Source organism: Triturus cristatus, chromosome 6, assembly GCF_964204655.1.
Source record: "Triturus cristatus chromosome 6, aTriCri1.1, whole genome shotgun sequence".
NCBI classification, from domain to species: domain Eukaryota; kingdom Metazoa; phylum Chordata; class Amphibia; order Caudata; family Salamandridae; genus Triturus; species Triturus cristatus.
This window is the reverse complement of record NC_140589.1, coordinates 1103069610-1103089374: the sequence shown is the minus strand read 5'-3', so window position 1 is coordinate 1103089374 and position 19765 is coordinate 1103069610.

Sequence of the window (19765 nt, the reverse complement as noted above, 5' to 3'; positions counted from 1 at the left end):
TAAGAGTTAAGATCCTAACCATTAGACCAGAGTACGAGTCTAAGACCTTAGCTATTAGGCCAGACTAAGAGTTAAGACCATAGCTATTAGGCCAGAGTATGAGTCTAAGAGCTTAGCTATTAGGCCAGAGTAAGAGCTAAGACCTTAACCATTAGGCCAGAGTACGAGTCTAAGACCTTAGCTATTAGGCCAGAGTAAGAGTTAAGACCTTAGCTATTAGGCCAGAGTAAGAGTTAAGACTTTAACCATTAAGCCAGAGTAAGAATAAAGACCTTAAACATTAGGCCAGAGAAAGAGTCTAAGACCTTAACCATTAGGCCGGAGTAAGAGCTAAGACCTTAACCATTAGGCCAGAGTAAGAGTCTAAGACCTTAACCATTAGGCCAGAGTAAGAGTTAAGACCTTAACCATTAGGCCAGAGTAAGAGTCTGGCCAGAGTAAGAGTTAAGACCTTTACCATTAGGCCAGATTAAGAGTCTATGGGCCATATGTAGGTAAATTATTTTTACCGATTCTTAAATACCGAATTTTACCGAATCGGTATTTAAGAATCGGTAAGTTATATGTAGGTCAACAATCGGTAAACATTACCGAATCGGTAAAATTCGGTAAACATGAATCGGAATTTACCGATTCGGTAAATACCGAAGCGGTATTTTCCGATTCGGTAAATACCAACGTGGTATATTCCGATTCGGTAAATACCGATTCGGTAAATACCGAATCGGCAGTTCAAAAACACATGACTGCAAGCAGCCAATCCTGTGCAACCTCAACCCCACCCAACCAGGGAGTGGCCACACCCAGGCAGGTGCACACAATTAGCAGACTCTGGAGAGGCTGGGAGTGCTGAGGAGAGGAAGAGAGCAACTGCCAGATTCAGACCTGGAGACTGCAAGAATGGCCAGCCAGGACACAGAGAGGGAAGGAGGGGAGAGGAAGCGAAAGCTCAAATTCAGCCCAAAGGAGCTGCAAGTTCTGGTGGAGGAGGTCGTGAAGCAGCACCAGAATTTATTTGGAAAACTGTCACAGCAAGTGCCTGAGTCAGAAAAAAGAAAGATCTGGCTTGGAATCCAGGCACAGGTGAATGCCGTGGGAGTGACCCCCCGGGACATCGATGTCCTGAAGAAGCGGTGGTATGACATCCGCATCATCACAAAGAGGAAGGTGGCAGATTTAAAAAAAGAGGCCAGCCAGACAGGAGGTGGACGCAACAGAGCACCAGCCCTGACAGAACTGGAGGAGCTAGTGGAGACAACGATTGAGCCAGAAAGCATCGTGGGGATTGGGGACGCTGACAGCTCCGCCAGAGGCACCTCCAAACAAGGTAAGACGCTTGCACAGCAATGTGCCCCCCCTACCCCTATCCCAACTCCCAAAATGTGCCATGAGAATCCCACTCCAGTACAGGTATTAGTGCATGCCTGCAATGCATCATGGGAGATGTAGTCCCTGAAAGGCCAAACATGAGACGAGGACATTGAGATACTGTCTAGAAATTGTATTGTCATGTCATTCTAGAAAAAGCTTCAGGTACATTTAGCTGCTGTCGCTTTTCTGTCCACAGGCACTACTGCGCACAGAACTGGCCATGAGAAGGGAGAGAGGGCACACCACACACCCAGCACAGAGAAGGCCACCACCAGTTCCGCCCAGGGAACGGCACCACAGGCAGTTACACCACCCCAGCCAGCATCGCCGCTCCTGCCAGCATCCCCAGTCCTGCAGGTTTCACCACCATCTTCACCTCCTGCATTACACAGGTTGAGGAGGCGTCCTGCAGCCAGGTTGGATGTGACCGACTCATCATACGAGGAGTCGAGGGGCCCGGAAACGTCCACTGTACCCCAGAATGTAACCCATGCCAGTGTGCCTTCCGAGTCTGAGGGAGAACACACAGTTGGCAGACGGCGCCGCAGGGCTCGGCCGCAGAGTCCACCTCCCCTTGGGCAGGGCCATGGAGTGTTCTCAGGTCTTGAGGGCACCATGGTGAAGATACAACGCGTCCAGGCAAGGGCAATGGTGTCCGTACAGCGACAGATGCGTGGCCTCAACAACACCTTTGGTAACATTGAAAAGGGCATCACCACCATGGCAGGGGGCATTGCTGATATGGCAGCGGGCATGCGGGACATGTCCCAATCCATCATGCAGCTGTGCTCGAAGTTCGATGAGGACAGGGCCACACGGCGCAGGGGACATCAGAGGAAGGATCAGACCTCGAGGGCAGTGAACCGGCTGGCGACTGCCACATCGCTGATCTGCAGGCGCTCTGTGGCGATGCAGGAGGGCCTTGCACAGTGCAGCACAGATGTGTCCAGGGGGATGGTTAGGGTCACAAGTGCACTAGAAGTGCTGCTCACCAGCCAGTCTGCAGCAGCTGGCGCTTTGGATGCTGGCGACACAGAAGACACGACCAGCAGGAGCAGCATAACCCCCCCTGTCCCAGACACTCGTCGGAGCAACAGGCGTCAACGTGGTGCCACTGGTACCCCAGCCAGTGAGGACGCCCCCTCAATTCCATCCCGCACTGCTGCGCGTGGGCGCAAACATTAATGCGTCATGAGAAACAATGACACATTTGGGTGAAGTAACCCTTAACTCCAAAAATTTTACTTTTTCATTGTTGTTGGAATACAATTTCCTTTGTGTTGTGGCGTAGTGCTGCCTGATTAAACTACGTTATGGCATCCAACTACAGGCTTTGTCCCCTTACTCATTCAGAAATAGTTGCATGTGATCTCTGCCCGTCTCACTCTTCCATCTGTTGCTGTTTGTACTCCTGCTGCGTTGGCCTCTGCATGTGCAGACTCATCATCAGTGTCCTCAGTATATGTAATTTCGACCTCTGTGCCTCTCTTTGTGGCAAGGTTGTGCAGCATTGCACAAGTGGCAATAATCTTGCAGCAGAGGATGGGTGTGTACTGGCGTGCACCTCCACTCTTATGGAGGCAGCGAAACCTGCTCTTCAGTAGTCCAAACGTGCGCTCCACCACATTGCGAGTAGATTTGTGTGCCACATTATATCGTCTCTCACTCTGGGTTGATGGGTGTAGGTAGGGAGTGAGGATGAATGACCGCACGGCATATGCACTGTCCCCTAGGTGAGTAAAAGGGAGACATCAGTCACATGCCTCAATACACTATGATTTGCACTGAGTACTATGTAGCGTCACTGTTACTTACCTAACAGATATCCTTCTCCAAATTCTCCCGCAAGCAGTCGTGTGTAGATCCCACTGTTCTGGAAGATGTAGGAGTCATGGGTGCTCCCAGGGAATTTGGCAACGATATCAGTGATGATGTTCCCTGCATCGCAGATTACCTGCACATTGATGGAGTGGGTGGACTTTCTGTTTCTGTAGATGTGCTCAGTGGCAGCTGGTGGGCAGATTGGGATGTGTGTGCCATCTATACAGCCAATGACATGGGGGAACTGTGCCATGTGATAAAAGTCAGTTTTAGTTTTCTGCAGTTCAGCCTGTGTGTTTGGAAAGCTGATGTAGTGGTGCATTCTCTGCATCATGGCATCCAGGAACTTCCTGAAGAAACGGGACAGGCAACTCTGGGATACACCGCCCACCGCAGCTATCACCCCCTGGTAACTGCCAGATGCAAGTAGGTGTAGGCTGCAGAGCACCTGCACATGTGGTGGTATGGCATGCGTCCTTCTTGTTGGCTGGTCCAGGAGTGGGTGCAGGTCCCTTATCAGGTCCATGATGGTTTGGGGGTGTAGCCTGTACCTTTCATGTATCTCTGCGTCAGTCAGTTGGAAGAGTGTGATGCGCTGTCTGTAGATGCGTTCCTCCCGTCTCCATATCCTCAGTCCTGCAGCCTGTAGACGTAGCCGCCTTGCAATGACATACAGAGCGGCCATGTTGTCCATGCTGTTGCATTTTGGGATTGCTTAAATGCACTGTTGAAAATTACCACCTGCTTTCTATCAGTGTTAATTACCGACTCTTATTTACCGATTTTGAAGGATTTCTTAATTACCGAATTTACATACATATCATTTTTCCGTATTGCCACTTCATATTTACCACTTCATATTTACCGATTCGGAAAATATGTATTCGGTAAATTTGAAGCGGTATTTTTGCAGTCGGTAAATTTGAATCGGTATTTACCGATTCATATTTACCGAATAATGGTTTTTGGCCTCCTACATCTCAAATATCTAAATACCGGTCGGTAACGGGTTTTTTACCGAATTTCGGCCGTTACCTACCGGTATTTGGCTACCTACATGAGGCCCTAAGACCTTAACCATTAGGCCAGAGTAAGAGTTAAGACCTTAACCATTAGGCCAGAGTAAGAGTCTAAGACCTTAACCATTATGTCAGAGTAAGAGTCTAAGACCTTAGCTATTAGGCCAGACTAAAAGTTAAGACCTTAACCATCAGGCCAGAGTACGAGTCTAAGACCTTAGCTATTAGGCCAGAGTAAGAGTTAAGACCTTAACCATTAGGCCAGAGTACGAGTCTAACACCTTAGCTATTAGGCCAGAGTAAGAGTTAAGACCTTAACCATTAGGCCAGAGTATGAGTCTAAGACCTTAGCTATTAGGCAAGAGTAAGAGTTAAGACCTTAACCAGTAGGCCAGAGTAAGAGTTAAGACCTTAACCTGTAGGCCATAGTACGAGTCTAAGACCTTAGCTATTAGGCCAGAGTAAGAGTTAAGACCTTAGCTATTAGGCCTGAGTAAGAGTTAAGACCTTAACCATTAGGCCAGAGTACGAGTCTAAGACCTTAGCTATTAGGCCAGAGTAAGAGTTAAGACCTTAACCATTAGGCCAGAGTAAGAGTTAAGACCTTAACCATTAGGCCAGAGTACGAGTATAAGACCTTAGCTATTAGGCCAGAGTAAGAGTTAAGACCTTAGTTATTAGGCCAGAGTAAGAGTTAAGACCTTAACCAGTAGGCCATAGTACGAGTCTAAGACCTTAGCTATTAGGCCAGAGTAAGAGTTAAGGCCTTAACCAGTAGGCCAGAGTAAGAGTTAAGAACTTAACCTTTAGGCCATAGTACGAGTCTAAGACCTTAGCTATTAGGCCAGAGTAAGAGTTAAGACCTTAGCAATTAGGCCAGAGTAAGAGTTAAGACCTTAACCATTAGGCCAAAGTACGAGTCTAAGACCTTAGCTATTAGGCCAGAGTAAGAGTTAGGACCTTAGCTATTAGGCCAGAGTAAAAGTTAAGACCTTAACCAGTAGGCCAGAGTAAGAGTTAAGACCTTAACCATTAGGCCAGAGTACGAGTCTAAGACCTTAGCTATTAGGCCAGAGTAAGAGTTAAGACCTTAACCAGTAGGCCAGTGTAAGAGTTAAGACCTTAACCATTAGGCCAGAGTACGAGTCTAAGACCTTAGCTATTAGGCCAGAGTACGAGTCTGAAACCTTAGCTATTAGGCCAGAGTAAGAGTTAAGACCTTAGCTATTAGGCCAGAGTAAGAGTTAAGACCTTAGCTATTAGGCCAGAGTACGAGTCTAAGACCTTAGCTATCAGGCCAGAGTACGAGTCTAAGACCTTAGCTATTAGGCCAGAGTAAGAGTTAAGACCTTAACCATTAGGCCAGAATATGAGTCTAAGACCTTAGCTATTAGGCCAGAGTAAGAGTTAAGACCTTAACCATTAGGCCAGAGTAAGAGTTAAGACCTTAACCATTAGGCAAGAGTACGAGTCTAAGACCTTAGCTATTAGGCCAGAGTAAGAGTTAAGACCTTAGCTATTAGGCCAGAGTAAGAGTTAAGACCTTAACCAGTAGGCCAGAGAAAGAGTTAAGACATTCACCATTAGGCCAGAGTACGAGTCTAAGACCTTAGCTATTAGGCCAGAGTAAGAGTTAAGACCTTAACCAGTAGGCCAGAGTAAGAGTTAAGACCTTAACCATTTGGCCAGAGTACCAGTCTAAGACCTTAGCTATTAGGCCAGAGTAAGAGTTAAAACCTTAGCTATTAGGCCAGAGTAAGAGTTAAGACCTTAACCATTAGGCCAGCGTACAAGTCTAAGACCTTAGCTATTAGGCCAGAGTAAGAGTTAAGACCTTAACCAGTAGGCCAGAGTAAGAGTTAAGAACTTAACCTGTAGGCCATAGTACGAGTCTAAGACCTTAGCTATTAGGCCAGAGTAAGAGTTAAGACCTTAGCTATTAGGCCAGAGTAAGAGTTAAGACCTTAACCATTAGGCCAAAGTACGAGTCTAAGACCTTAGCTATTAGGCTAGCGTAAGAGTTAAGACCTTAGCTATTAGGCCATAGTAAAAGTTAAGACCTTAACCAGTAGGCCAGAGTAAGAGTTAAGACCTTAACCATTAGGCCAGAGTACGAGTCTAAGACCTTAGCTATTAGGCCAGAGTAAGAGTTAAGACCTTAACCAGTAGGCCATTGTAAGAGTTAAGACCTTAACCATTAGGCCAGAGTACGAGTCTAAGACCTTAGCTATTAGGCCAGAGTAAGAGTTAAGACCTTAACCAGTAGGCCAGTGTAAGAGGTAAGACCTTAACCATAAGGCCAGAGTACGAGTCTAAGACCTTAGCTATTAGGCCAGAGTACGAGTCTAAGACCTTAGCTATTAGGCCAGAGTAAGAGTTAAGACCTTAGCTATTAGGCCAGAGTAAGAGTTAAGACCTTAGCTATTAGGCCAGAGTAAGAGTTAGGACCTTAGCTATTAGGCCAGAGTAAAAGTTAAGACCTTAACCAGTAGGCCAGAGTAAGAGTTAAGACCTTAACCATTAGGCCAGAGTACGAGTCTAAGACCTTAGCTATTAGGCCAGAGTAAGAGTTAAGACCTTAACCAGTAGGCCAGTGTAAGAGTTAAGACCTTAACCATTAGGCCAGAGTATGAGTCTAAGACCTTAGCTATTAGGCCAGAGTACGAGTCTGAAACCTTAGCTATTAGGTCAGAGTAAGAGTTAAGACCTTAGCTATTAGGCCAGAGTACGAGTCTAAGACCTTAGCTATCAGGCCAGAGTACGAGTCTAAGACCTTAGCTATTAGGCCAGAGTAAGAGTTAAGACCTTAGCTATTAGGCCAGAGTAAGAGTTAAGACCTTAACCATTAGGCCAGAATATGAGTCTAAGACCTTAGTTATTAGGCCAGAGTAAGAGTTAAGACCTTAACCATTAGGCCAGAGTAAGAGTTAAGACCTTAACCATTAGGCAAGAGTACGAGTCTAAGACCTTAGCTATTAGGCCAGAGTAAGAGTTAAGACCTTAGCTATTAGGCCAGAGTAAGAGTTAAGACCTTAACCAGTAGGCCAGAGAAAGAGTTAAGACCTTCACCATTAGGCCAGAGTACGAGTCTAAGACCTTAGCTTTTAGGCCAGAGTAAGAGTTAAGACCTTAACCAGTAGGCCAGAGTAAGAGTTAAGACCTTAACCATTTGGCCAGAGTACCAGTCTAAGACCTTAGCTATTAGGCCAGAGTAAGAGTTAAGACCTTAGCTATTAGGCCAGAGTAAGAGTTAAGACCTTAACCATTAGGCCAGCGTACGAGTCTAAGACCTTAGCTATTAGGCCAGAGTAAGAGTTAAGACCTTAACCAGTAGGCCAGAGTAAGAGTTAAGAACTTAACCTGTAGGCCATAGTACGAGTCTAAGACCTTAGCTATTAGGCCAGAGTAAGAGTTAAGACCTTAGCTATTAGGCCAGAGTAAGAGTTAAGACCTTAACCATTAGGCCAAAGTACGAGTCTAAGACCTTAGCTATTAGGCCAGCGTAAGAGTTAAGACCTTAGCTATTAGGCCATAGTAAAAGTTAAGACCTTAACCAGTAGGCCAGAGTAAGAGTTAAGACCTTAACCATTAGGCCAGAGTACGAGTCTAAGACCTTAGCTATTAGGCCAGAGTAAGAGTTAAGACCTTAACCAGTAGGCCAGTGTAAGAGTTAAGACCTTAACCATTAGGCCAGAGTACGAGTCTAAGACCTTAGCTATTAGGCCAGAGTAAGAGTTAAGACCTTAACCAGTAGGCCAGTGTAAGAGGTAAGACCTTAACAATAAGGCCAGAGTACGAGTCTAAGACCTTAGCTATTAGGCCAGAGTACGAGTCTAAGACCTTAGCTATTAGGCCAGAGTAAGAGTTAAGACCTTAGCTATTAGGCCAGAGTAAGAGTTAAGACCTTAGCTATTAGGCCAGAGTACGAGTCTAAGACCTTAGCTATTAGGCCAGAGTAAGAGTTAAGACCTTAACCAGTAGGCCAGTGTAAGAGTTAAGACCTTAACCATTAGGCCAGAGTACGAGTCTAAGACCTTAGCTATTAGGCCAGAGTACGAGTCTAAGACCTTAGCTATTAGGCCAGAGTAAGAGTTAAGACCTTAGCTATTAGGCCAGAGTAAGAGTTAAGACCTTAGCTATTAGGCCAGAGTACGAGTCTAAGACCTTAGCTATTAGGCCAGAGTACGAGTCTAAGACCTTAGCTATTAGGCTAGAGTAAGAGTTAAGACCTTAGCTATTAGGCCAGAGTAAGAGTTAAGACCTTAGCTATTAGGCCAGAGTACGAGTCTAAGACCTTAGCTATTAGGCCAGAGTAAGAGTTAAGACCTCAACCAGTAGGCCAGTGTAAGAGTTAAGACCTTAACCATTAGGCCAGAGTACGAGTCTAAGACCTTAGCTATTAGGCCAGAGTACGAGTCTTAGACCTTAGCTATTAGGCCAGAGTAAGTGTTAAGACCTTAACCATTAGGCCAGAGTACCAGTCTAAGACCTTAGCTATTAGGCCAGAGTAAGAGTTAAGACCTTAGCTATTAGGCCAGAGTAAGAGTTAAGTCCTTAACCATTAGGCCAGAGTACGAGTCTAAGACCTTAGCTATTAGGCCAGAGTAAGAGTTAAGACCTTAACCAGTAGGCCAGAGTAAGAGTTAAGAACTTAATCTGTAGGCCATAGTACGAGTCTAAGACCTTAGCTATTAGGCCAGAGTAAGAGTTAAGACCTTAGCTATTAGGCCAGAGTAAGAGTTAAGACCTTAACCATTAGGCCAAAGTACGAGTCTAAGACCTTAGCTATTAGGCCAGAGTAAGAGTTAAGACCTTAGCTATTAGGCCAGAGTAAAAGTTAAGACCTTAACCAGTAGGCCAGAGTGAGAGTTAAGACCTTAACCATTAGGCCAGAGTACGAGTCTAAAACCTTAGCTATTAGGCCAGAGTAAGAGTTAAGACCTTAACCAGTAGCCCAGTGTAAGAGTTAAGACCTTAACCATTAGGCCAGAATACGAGTCTAAGACCTTAGCTATTAGGCCAGAGTACGAGTCTAAGACCTTAGCTATTAGGCCAGAGTAAGAGTTAAGACCTTAGCTATTAGGCCAGAGTAAGAGTTAAGACCTTAGCTATTAGGCCAGAGTACGAGTCTAAGACCTTAGCTATTAGGCCATAGTATGAGTCGAAGACCTTAGCTATTAGGCCAGAGTAAGAGTTAAGACCTTAGCTATTAGGCCAGAGTACGAGTCTAAGACCTTAGCTATCAGGCCATAGTACGAGTCTTACACTATAGCTATTAGGCCAGAGTAAGAGATAAGACCTTAACCATTAGGCCAGAATACGAGTCTAAGACCTTAGCTATTAGGCCAAAGTAAGAGTTAAGACATTAACCTGTAGGCCAGAGTACGAGTCTAAGACCTTAGCTATTTGGCCAGAGTAAGAGTTAAGACCTTAACCATTAGGCCAGAGTAAGAGTTAAGACCTTAACCATTAGGCAAGAGTACGAGTCTAAGACCTTAGCTATTAGGCCAGAGTAAGAGTTAAGACCTTAGCTATTAGGCCAGAGTAAGAGTTAAGACCTTAACCAATAGGCCAGAGTAAGAGTTAAGACCTTCACCATTAGGCCAGAGTACGAGTCTAAGACCTTAGCTATTAGGCCAGAGTAAGAGTTAAGACCTTAGCTATTAGGCCAGAGTAAGAGTTAAGACCTTAACCATTAGGCCAGAGTACGAGTCTAAGACCTTAGCTATTAGGCCAGAGTAAGAGTTAAGACCTTAACCAGTAGGCCAGAGTAAGAGTTAAGAACTCAACCTGTAGGCCATAGTACGAGTCTAAGACCTTAGCTATTAGGCCAGAGTAAGAGTTAAGACCTTAGCTATTAGGCCAGAGTAAGAGTTAAGACGTTAACCATTAGGCCACAGTACGAGTCTAAGACCTTAGCTATTAGGCCAGAGTAAGAGTTAAGACATTAACCATTAGGCCAGAGTATGAGTCTAAGACCTTAGCTATTAGACCAGAGTAAGAGTTAAGACCTTAACCAGTAGGACAGAGTAAGAGTTAAGACCTTAACCATTACTCCAGAGTACGAGTATAAGACCTTAGCTATTAGGCCAGAGAAAGAGTTAAGACCTTAGCTATTGGGCCAGAGTAAGAGTGAAGACCTTAACCATTAGGCCAGAGTACGAGTCTAAGACCTTAGCTATTAGGCCAGAGTAAGAGTTAAGACCTTAACCATTAGGCCAGAGTACGAGTTTAAGACCTTAGCTATTAGGCCAGAGTAAGAATTAAGACCTTAGCTATTATGCCTGAGTAAGAGTTAAGACCTTAGCTATTAGGCCAGAGTACGAGTTAAGACCTTAACCAGTAGGCCAGAGTAAGAGTTAAGACCTTAACCTGTAGGCCAGAGTAGGAGTTAAGACCTAAACCTGTAGGCCATACTATGAGTCTAAGACCTTAGCTACTAGGCCAGAGTAAGAGTTAAGACCTTAGCTATTAGGCCAGAGTAAGAGCTAAGACCTTAACCAGTAGGCCAGAGTAAGAGTTAAGACCTTAACCTGTAGGCCATAGTACGAGTTTAAGAGCTTAGCTATTAGGCCAGAATAAGAGTTAAGACCTTAACCAGTAGGCCAGAGTAAGAGTTAAGACCTTAACCATTAGGCCAGAGTACGAGTCTAAGACCTAAGCTATTAGGCCAGAGTAAGAGTTAAGACCTTAGCTATTAGGCCAGAGTAAGAGTTAAGACCTTAACCAGTAGGCGAGAGTGAGAGTTAAGACCTTAACCTGTAGGCCATAGTATGAGTCTAAGACCTTAGCTATTAGGCCAGAGTAAGAGTTAAGACCTTGGCTATTAGGCCAGAGTAAGAGTTAAGACCTTAACCAGTAGGCCAGAGTAAGAGTTAATACCTTAACCATTAGGCCAGAGTAAGAGTTAAGACCTTAACCATAAGGCCAGAGTATGAGTCTAAGACCTTAGCTATTAGGCCAGAGTAAGAGTTAAGACCTTAACCTGTAGGCCAGAGTACGAGTCTAAGACCTTAGCTGTTAGGCCAGAGTAAGAGTTAAGACCTTAACCAGTAGGCCAGAGTAAGAGTTAAGACCTTAACCTGTAGGCCATAGTACGAGTCTAAGACCTTAGCTATTAGGCCAGAGTAAGAGTTAAGACCTTGACCAGTAGGCCAGAGTAAGAGTTAAGACCTTAACCTGTAGGCCAGAGTAAGAGTTAAGACCTTAACCTGTAGGCCAGAGTACGAGTCTAAGACCTTAGCTATTAGGCCAGGGTAAGAGTTAAGACCTTATCCAGTAGGCTAGAGTAAGAGTTAAGACCTTAGCTATTAGGCCAGAGTAAGAGTTAAGACCTTAGCTATTAGGCCAGAGTAAGAGTTAAGACCTTAAGCAGTAGGCCAGAGTAAGAGTTAAGACCTTAACCTGTAGGCCATAGTACAAGTCTAAGACCTTAGCTATTAGGCCAGAGTAAAAGTTAAGACCTTAACCAGTAGGCCAGAGTAAGAGTTAAGAACTTAACCAGTAGGCCAGAGTAAGAGTTAAGAACTTAACCTGTAGGCCATAGTATGAGTCTAAGACCTTAGCTATTAGGCCAGAGTAAGAGTTAAGACCTTAGCTATTAGGCCAGAGTAAGAGTTAAGACCTTAACCATTAGGCCACAGAACGAGTCTAAGACCTTAGCTATTAGGCCAGAGTAAGAGTTAAGACATTAACCAGTAGGCCAGAGTAAGAGTTAAGAACTTAACCTGTAGGCCATAGTACGAGTTTAAGACATTCTCTATTAGGCCAGAGTAAGAGTTAAGACCTTAGCTATTAGGCCAGAGTAAGAGTTAAGACCTTAACCATTAGGCCAAAGTACGAGTCTAAGACCTTAGCTATTAGGCCAGAGTAAGAGTTAAGACCTTAGCTATTAGGCCAGAGTAAAAGTTAAGACCTTAACCAGTAGGCCAGAGTAAGAGTTAAGACCTTAACCATTAGGCCAGAGTACGAGTCTAAAACCTTAGCTATTAGGCCAGAGTAAAAGTTAAGACCTTAACCAGTAGGCCAGTGTAAGAGTTAAGACCTTAACCATTAGGCCAGAATACGAGTCTAAGACCTTAGCTATTAGGCCAGAGTACGAGTCTAAGACCTTAGCTATTAGGCCAGAGTAAGAGTTAAGACCTTAGCTATTAGGCCAGAGTAAGAGTTAAGACCTTAGCTATTAGGCCAGAGTACAAGTCTAAGACCTTAGCTATTAGGCCATAGTACGAGTCGAAGACCTTAGCTATTAGGCCAGAGTAAGAGTTAAGACCTTAGCTATTAGGCCAGAGTACGAGTCTAAGACCTTAGCTATCAGGCCATAGTACGAGTCTTACACTATAGATATTAGGCCAGAGTAAGAGTTAAGACCTTAACCATTAGGCCAGAATACGAGTCTAAGACCTTAGCTATTAGGCCAAAGTAAGAGTCAAGACCTTAACCATTAGGCCAGAGTAAGAGTTAAGACCTTAACCATTAGGCAAGAGTACGAGTCTAAGACCTTAGCTATTAGGCCAGAGTAAGAGTTAAGACCTTAGCTATTAGGCCAGAGTAAGAGTTAAGACCTTAACCCATAGGCCAGAGTAAGAGTTAAGACCTTCACCATTAGGCCAGAGTACGAGTCTAAGACCTTAGCTATTAGGCCAGAGTAAGAGTTAAGACCTTAGCTATTAGGCCAGAGTAAGAGTTAAGACCTTAACCATTAGGCCAGAGTACGAGTCTAAGACCTTAGCTATTAGGCCAGAGTAAGAGTTAAGACCTTAACCAGTAGGCCAGAGTAAGAGTTAAGAACTTAACCTGTAGGCCATAGTACGAGTCTAAGACCTTAGCTATTAGGCCAGAGTAAGAGTTAAGACCTTAGCTATTAGGCCAGAGTAAGAATTAAGACGTTAACCATTAGGCCACAGTTAAAATCTTAAACCTTAGCTATTAGGCCAGAGTAAGAGTTAAGACATTAACCAGTAGGCCAGAGTAAGAGTTAAGAACTTAACCTGTATGCCATAGTACGAGTTTAATACCTTAGCTATTAGGCCAGAGTAAGAGTTAAGACCTTAGCTATTAGGCCAGAGTAAGAGTTAAGACCTTAACCATGAGGCCAAAGTACGAGTCTAAGACCTTAGCTATTAGGCCAGAGTAAGAGTTAAGACCTTAGCTATTAGGCCAGAGTAAAAGTTAAGACCTTAGCTATTAGGCCACAGTAAGAGTTAAGACCTTAACCATTAGGCCAGAGTATGAGTCTAAGACCTTAGCTATTAGGCCAGAGTAAGAGTTAAGACCTTAACCAGTAGGCCAGAGTAAGAGTTAAGACCTTAACCATTAGTCCAGAGTACGAGTCTAAGACCTTAGCTATTAGGCCAGAGAAAGAGTTAAGACCTTAGCTATTGGGCCAGAGTAAGAGTGAAGACCTTAACCATTAGGCCAGAGTACGAGTCTAAGACCTTAGCTATTAGGCCAGAGTAAGAGTTAAGACCTTAACCATTAGGCCAGAGTACGAGTTTAAGACCTTAGCTATTAGGCCAGAGTAAGAATTAAGACCTTAGCTATTAGGCCTGAGTAAGAGTTAAAACCTTAGCTATTAGGCCAGAGTACAAGTTAAGACCTTAACCAGTAGGCCAGAGTAAGAGTTAAGACCTAAACCTGTAGGCCATACTATGAGTCTAAGACCTTAGCTACTAGGCCAGAGTAAGAGTTAAGACCTTAGCTATTAGGCCAGAGTAAGAGCTAAGACCTTAACCAGTAGGCCAGAGTAAGAGTTAAGACCTTAACCTGTAGGCCATAGTACGAGTCTAAGACCTTAGCTATTAGGCCAGAGTAAGAGTTAAGACCTTAACCAGTAGGCCAGAGTAAGAGTTAAGACCTTAACCATTAGGCCAGAGTACGAGTCTAAGACCTAAGCTATTAGGCCAGAGTAAGAGTTAAGACCTTAGCTATTAGGCCAGAGTAAGAGTTAAGACCTTAACCAGTAGGCGAGAGTGAGAGTTAAGACCTTAACCTGTAGGCCATAGTATGAGTCTAAGACCTTAGCTATTAGGCCAGAGTAAGAGTTAATACCTTGGCTATTAGGCCAGAGTAAGAGTTAAGAACTTAACCAGTAGGCCAGAGTAAGAGTTAATACCTTAACCATTAGGCCAGAGTAAGAGTTAAGACCTTAACCATAAGGCCAGAGTATGAGTCTAAGACCTTAGCTATTAGGCCAGAGTAAGAGTTAAGACCTTAACCTGTAGGCCAGAGTACGAGTCTAAGACCTTAGCTGTTAGGCCAGAGTAAGAGTTAAGACCTTAACCAGTAGGCCAGAGTAAGAGTTAAGACCTTAACCTGTAGGCCATAGTACGAGTCTAAGACCTTAGCTATTAGGCCAGAGTCAGAGTTAAGACCTTGACCAGTAGGCCAGAGTAAGAGTTAAGACCTTAACCTGTAGGCCAGAGTAAGAGTTAAGACCTTAACCTGTAGGCCAGAGTACGAGTCTAAGACCTTAGCTATTAGGCCAGGGTAAGAGTTAAGACCTTATCCAGTAGGCCAGAGTAAGAGTTAAGACCTTAGCTATTAGGCCAGAGTAAGAGTTAAGACCTTAGCTATTAGGCCAGAGTAAGAGTTAAGACCTTAGCTATTAGGCCAGAGTAAGAGTTAAGACCTTAAGCAGTAGGCCAGAGTAAGAGTTAAGACCTTAACCTGTAGGCCATAGTACGAGTCTAAGACCTTAGCTATTAGGCCAGAGTAAAAGTTAAGACCTTAAGCAGTAGGCCAGAGTAAGAGTTAAGAACTTAACCAGTAGGCCAGAGTAAGAGTTAAGAACTTAACCTGTAGGCCATAGTATTAGTCTAAGACCTTAGCTATTAGGCCAGAGTAAGTGTTAAGACCTTAGCTATTAGGCCAGAGTAAGAGTTAAGACCTTAACCATTAGGCCACAGAACGAGTCTAAGACCTTAGCTATTAGGCCAGAGTAAGAGTTAAGACATTAACCAGTAGGCCAGAGTAAGAGTTAAGAACTTAACCTGTAGGCCATAGTACGAGTTTAAGACCTTCTCTATTAGGCCAGAGTAAGAGTTAAGACCTTAGCTATTAGGCCAGAGTAAGAGTTAAGACCTTAACCATTAGGCCAAAGTACGAGTCTAAGACCTTAGCTATTAGGCCAGAGTAAGAGTTAAGACCTTAGCTATTAGGCCAGAGTAAAAGTTAAGACCTTAACCAGTAGGCCAGAGTAAGAGTTAAGACCTTAACCATTAGGCCAGAGTACGAGTCTAAGACCTTAGCTATTAGGCCAGAGTAAAAGTTAAGACCTTAACCAGTAGGCCAGTGTAAGAGTTAAGACCTTAACCATTAGGCCAGAGTACAAGTCTAAGACCTTAGCTATTAGGCCAGAGTAAGAGTTAAGACCTTAACCAGTAGGCAAGTGTAAGAGTTAAGACCTTAACCATTAGGCCAGAGTACGAGTCTAAGACCTTAGCTATTAGGCCAGAGTACGAGTCTAAGACCTTAGCCATTAGGCCAGAGTAAGAGTTAAGACCTTAGCTATTAGGCCAGAGTAAGAGTTAAGACCTTAGCTATTAGGCCAGAGTACGAGTCTAAGACCTTAGCTATTAGGCCAGAGTAAGAGTTAAGACCTTAACCAGTAGGCCAGTGTAAGAGTTAAGACCTTAACCATTAGGCCAGAGTACGAGTCTAAGACCTTAGCTATTAGGCCATAGTACGAGTCTAAGACCTAAGCTATTAGGCCAGAGTAAGAGTTAAGACCTTAGCTATTAGGCCAGAGTAAGAGTTAAGACCTCAACCAGTAGGCCAGTGTAAGAGTTAAGACCTTAACCATTAGGCCAGAGTACGAGTCTAAGACCTTAGCTATTAGGCCAGAGTACGAGTCTTAGACCTTAGCTATTAGGCCAGAGTAAGTGTTAAGACCTTAACCATTAGGCCAGAGTACCAGTCTAAGACCTTAGCTATTAGGCCAGAGTAAGAGTTAAGACCTTAGCTATTAGGCCAGAGTAAGAGTTAAGTCCTTAACCATTAGGCCAGAGTACGAGTCTAAGACCTTAGCTATTAGGCCAGAGTAAGAGTTAAGACCTTAACCAGTAGGCCAGAGTAAGAGTTAAGAACTTAATCTGTAGGCCATAGTACGAGTCTAAGACCTTAGCTATTAGGCCAGAGTAAGAGTTAAGACCTTAGCTATTAGGCCAGAGTAAGAGTTAAGACCTTAACCATTAGGCAAGAGTACGAGTCTAAGACCTTAGCTATTAGGCCAGAGTAAGAGTTAAGACCTTAGCTATTAGGCCAGAGTAAGAGTTAAGACCTTAACCAATAGGCCAGAGTAAGAGTTAAGACCTTCACCATTAGGCCAGAGTACGAGTCTAAGACCTTAGCTATTAGGCCAGAGTAAGAGTTAAGACCTTAGCTATTAGGCCAGAGTAAGAGTTAAGACCTTAACCATTAGGCCAGAGTACGAGTCTAAAACCTTAGCTATTAGGCCAGAGTAAGAGTTAAGACCTTAACCAGTAGGCCAGAGTAAGAGTTAAGAACTTAACCTGTAGGCCATAGTACGAGTCTAAGACCTTAGCTATTAGGCCAGAGTAAGAGTTAAGACCTTAGCTATTAGGCCAGAGTAAGAGTTAAGACGTTAACCATTAGGCCACAGTACGAGTCTAAGACCTTAGCTATTAGGCCAGAGTAAGAGTTAAGACATTAACCATTAGGCCAGAGTATGAGTCTAAGACCTTAGCTATTAGGCCAGAGTAAGAGTTAAGACCTTAACCAGTAGGCCAGAGTAAGAGTTAAGACCTTAACCATTAGTCCAGAGTACGAGTATAAGACCTTAGCTATTAGGCCAGAGAAAGAGTTAAGACCTTAGCTATTGGGCCAGAGTAAGAGTGAAGACCTTAACCATTAGGCCAGAGTACGAGTCTAAGACCTTAGCTATTAGGCCAGAGTAAGAGTTAAGACCTTAACCATTAGGCCAGAGTACGAGTTTAAGACCTTAGCTATTAGGCCAGAGTAAGAATTAAGACCTTAGCTATTATGCCTGAGTAAGAGTTAAGACCTTAGCTATTAGGCCAGAGTACGAGTTAAGACCTTAACCAGTAGGCCAGAGTAAGAGTTAAGACCTTAACCTGTAGGCCAGAGTAGGAGTTAAGACCTAAACCTGTAGGCCATACTATGAGTCTAAGACCTTAGCTACTAGGCCAGAGTAAGAGTTAAGACCTTAGCTATTAGGCCAGAGTAAGAGCTAAGACCTTAACCAGTAGGCCAGAGTAAGAGTTAAGACCTTAACCTGTAGGCCATAGTACGAGTTTAAGAGCTTAGCTATTAGGCCAGAATAAGAGTTAAGACCTTAACCAGTAGGCCAGAGTAAGAGTTAAGACCTTAACCATTAGGCCAGAGTACGAGTCTAAGACCTAAGCTATTAGGCCAGAGTAAGAGTTAAGACCTTAGCTATTAGGCCAGAGTAAGAGTTAAGACCTTAACCAGTAGGCGAGAGTGAGAGTTAAGACCTTAACCTGTAGGCCATAGTATGAGTCTAAGACCTTAGCTATTAGGCCAGAGTAAGAGTTAAGACCTTGGCTATTAGGCCAGAGTAAGAGTTAAGACCTTAACCAGTAGGCCAGAGTAAGAGTTAATACCTTAACCATTAGGCCAGAGTAAGAGTTAAGACCTTAACCTTAAGGCCAGAGTATGAGTCTAAGACCTTAGCTATTAGGCCAGAGTAAGAGTTAAGACCTTAACCTGTAGGCCAGAGTACGAGTCTAAGACCTTAGCTGTTAGGCCAGAGTAAGAGTTAAGACCTTAACCAGTAGGCCAGAGTAAGAGTTAAGACCTTAACCTGTAGGCCATAGTACGAGTCTCAGACCTTAGCTATTAGGCCAGAGTAAGAGTTAAGACCTTGACCAGTAGGCCAGAGTAAGAGTTAAGACCTTAACCTGTAGGCCAGAGTAAGAGTTAAGACCTTAACCTGTAGGCCAGAGTACGAGTCTAAGACCTTAGCTATTAGGCCAGGGTAAGAGTTAAGACCTTATCCAGTAGGCCAGAGTAAGAGTTAAGACCTTAGCTATTAGGCCAGAGTAAGAGTTAAGACCTTAGCTATTAGGCCAGAGTAAGAGTTAAGACCTTAAGCAGTAGGCCAGAGTAAGAGTTAAGACCTTAACCTGTAGGCCATAGTACAAGTCTAAGACCTTAGCTATTAGGCCAGAGTAAAAGTTAAGACCTTAACCAGTAGGCCAGAGTAAGAGTTAAGAACTTAACCAGTAGGCCAGAGTAAGAGTTAAGAACTTAACCTGTAGGCCATAGTATGAGTCTAAGACCTTAGCTATTAGGCCAGAGTAAGAGTTAAGACCTTAGCTATTAGGCCAGAGTAAGAGTTAAGACCTTAACCATTAGGCCACAGAACGAGTCTAAGACCTTAGCTATTAGGCCAGAGTAAGAGTTAAGACATTAACCAGTAGGCCAGAGTAAGAGTTAAGAACTTAACCTGTAGGCCATAGTACGAGTTTAAGACCTTCTCTATTAGGCCAGAGTAAGAGTTAAGACCTTAGCTATTAGGCCAGAGTAAGAGTTAAGACCTTAACCATTAGGCCAAAGTACGAGTCTAAGACCTTAGCTATTAGGCCAGAGTAAGAGTTAAGACCTTAGCTATTAGGCCAGAGTAAAAGTTAAGACCTTAACCAGTAGGCCAGAGTAAGAGTTAAGACCTTAACCATTAGGCCAGAGTACGAGTCTAAGACCTTAGCTATTAGGCCAGAGTAAAAGTTAAGACCTTAACCAGTAGGCCAGTGTAAGAGTTAAGACCTTAACCATTAGGCCAGAATACGAGTCTAAGACCTTAGCTATTAGGCCAGAGTACGAGTCTAAGACCTTAGCTATTAGGCCAGAGTAAGAGTTAAGACCTTAGCTATTAGGCCAGAGTAAGAGTTTAGACCTTAGCTATTAGGCCAGAGTACAAGTCTAAGACCTTAGCTATTAGGCCATAGTACGAGTCGAAGACCTTAGCTATTAGGCCAGAGTAAGAGTTAAGACCTTAGCTATTAGGCCAGAGTACGAGTCTAAGACCTTAGCTATCAGGCCATAGTACGAGTCTTACACTATAGCTATTAGGCCAGAGTAAGAGTTAAGACCTTAACCATTAGGCCAGAATACGAGTCTAAGACCTTAGCTATTAGGCCAAAGTAAGAGTTAAGACCTTAACCATTAGGCCAGAGTAAGAGTTAAGACCTTAACCATTAGGCAAGAGTACGAGTCTAAGACCTTAGCTATTAGGCCAGAGTAAGAGTTAAGACCTTAGCTATTAGGCCAGAGTAAGAGTTAAGACCTTAACCCATAGGCCAGAGTAAGAGTTAAGACCTTCACCATTAGGCCAGAGTACGAGTCTAAGACCTTAGCTATTAGGCCAGAGTAAGAGTTAAGACCTTAGCTATTAGGCCAGAGTAAGAGTTAAGACCTTAACCATTAGGCCAGAGTACGAGTCTAAGACCTTAGCTATTAGGCCAGAGTAAGAGTTAAGACCTTAACCAGTAGGCCAGAGTAAGAGTTAAGAACTTAACCTGTAGGCCATAGTACGAGTCTAAGACCTTAGCTAT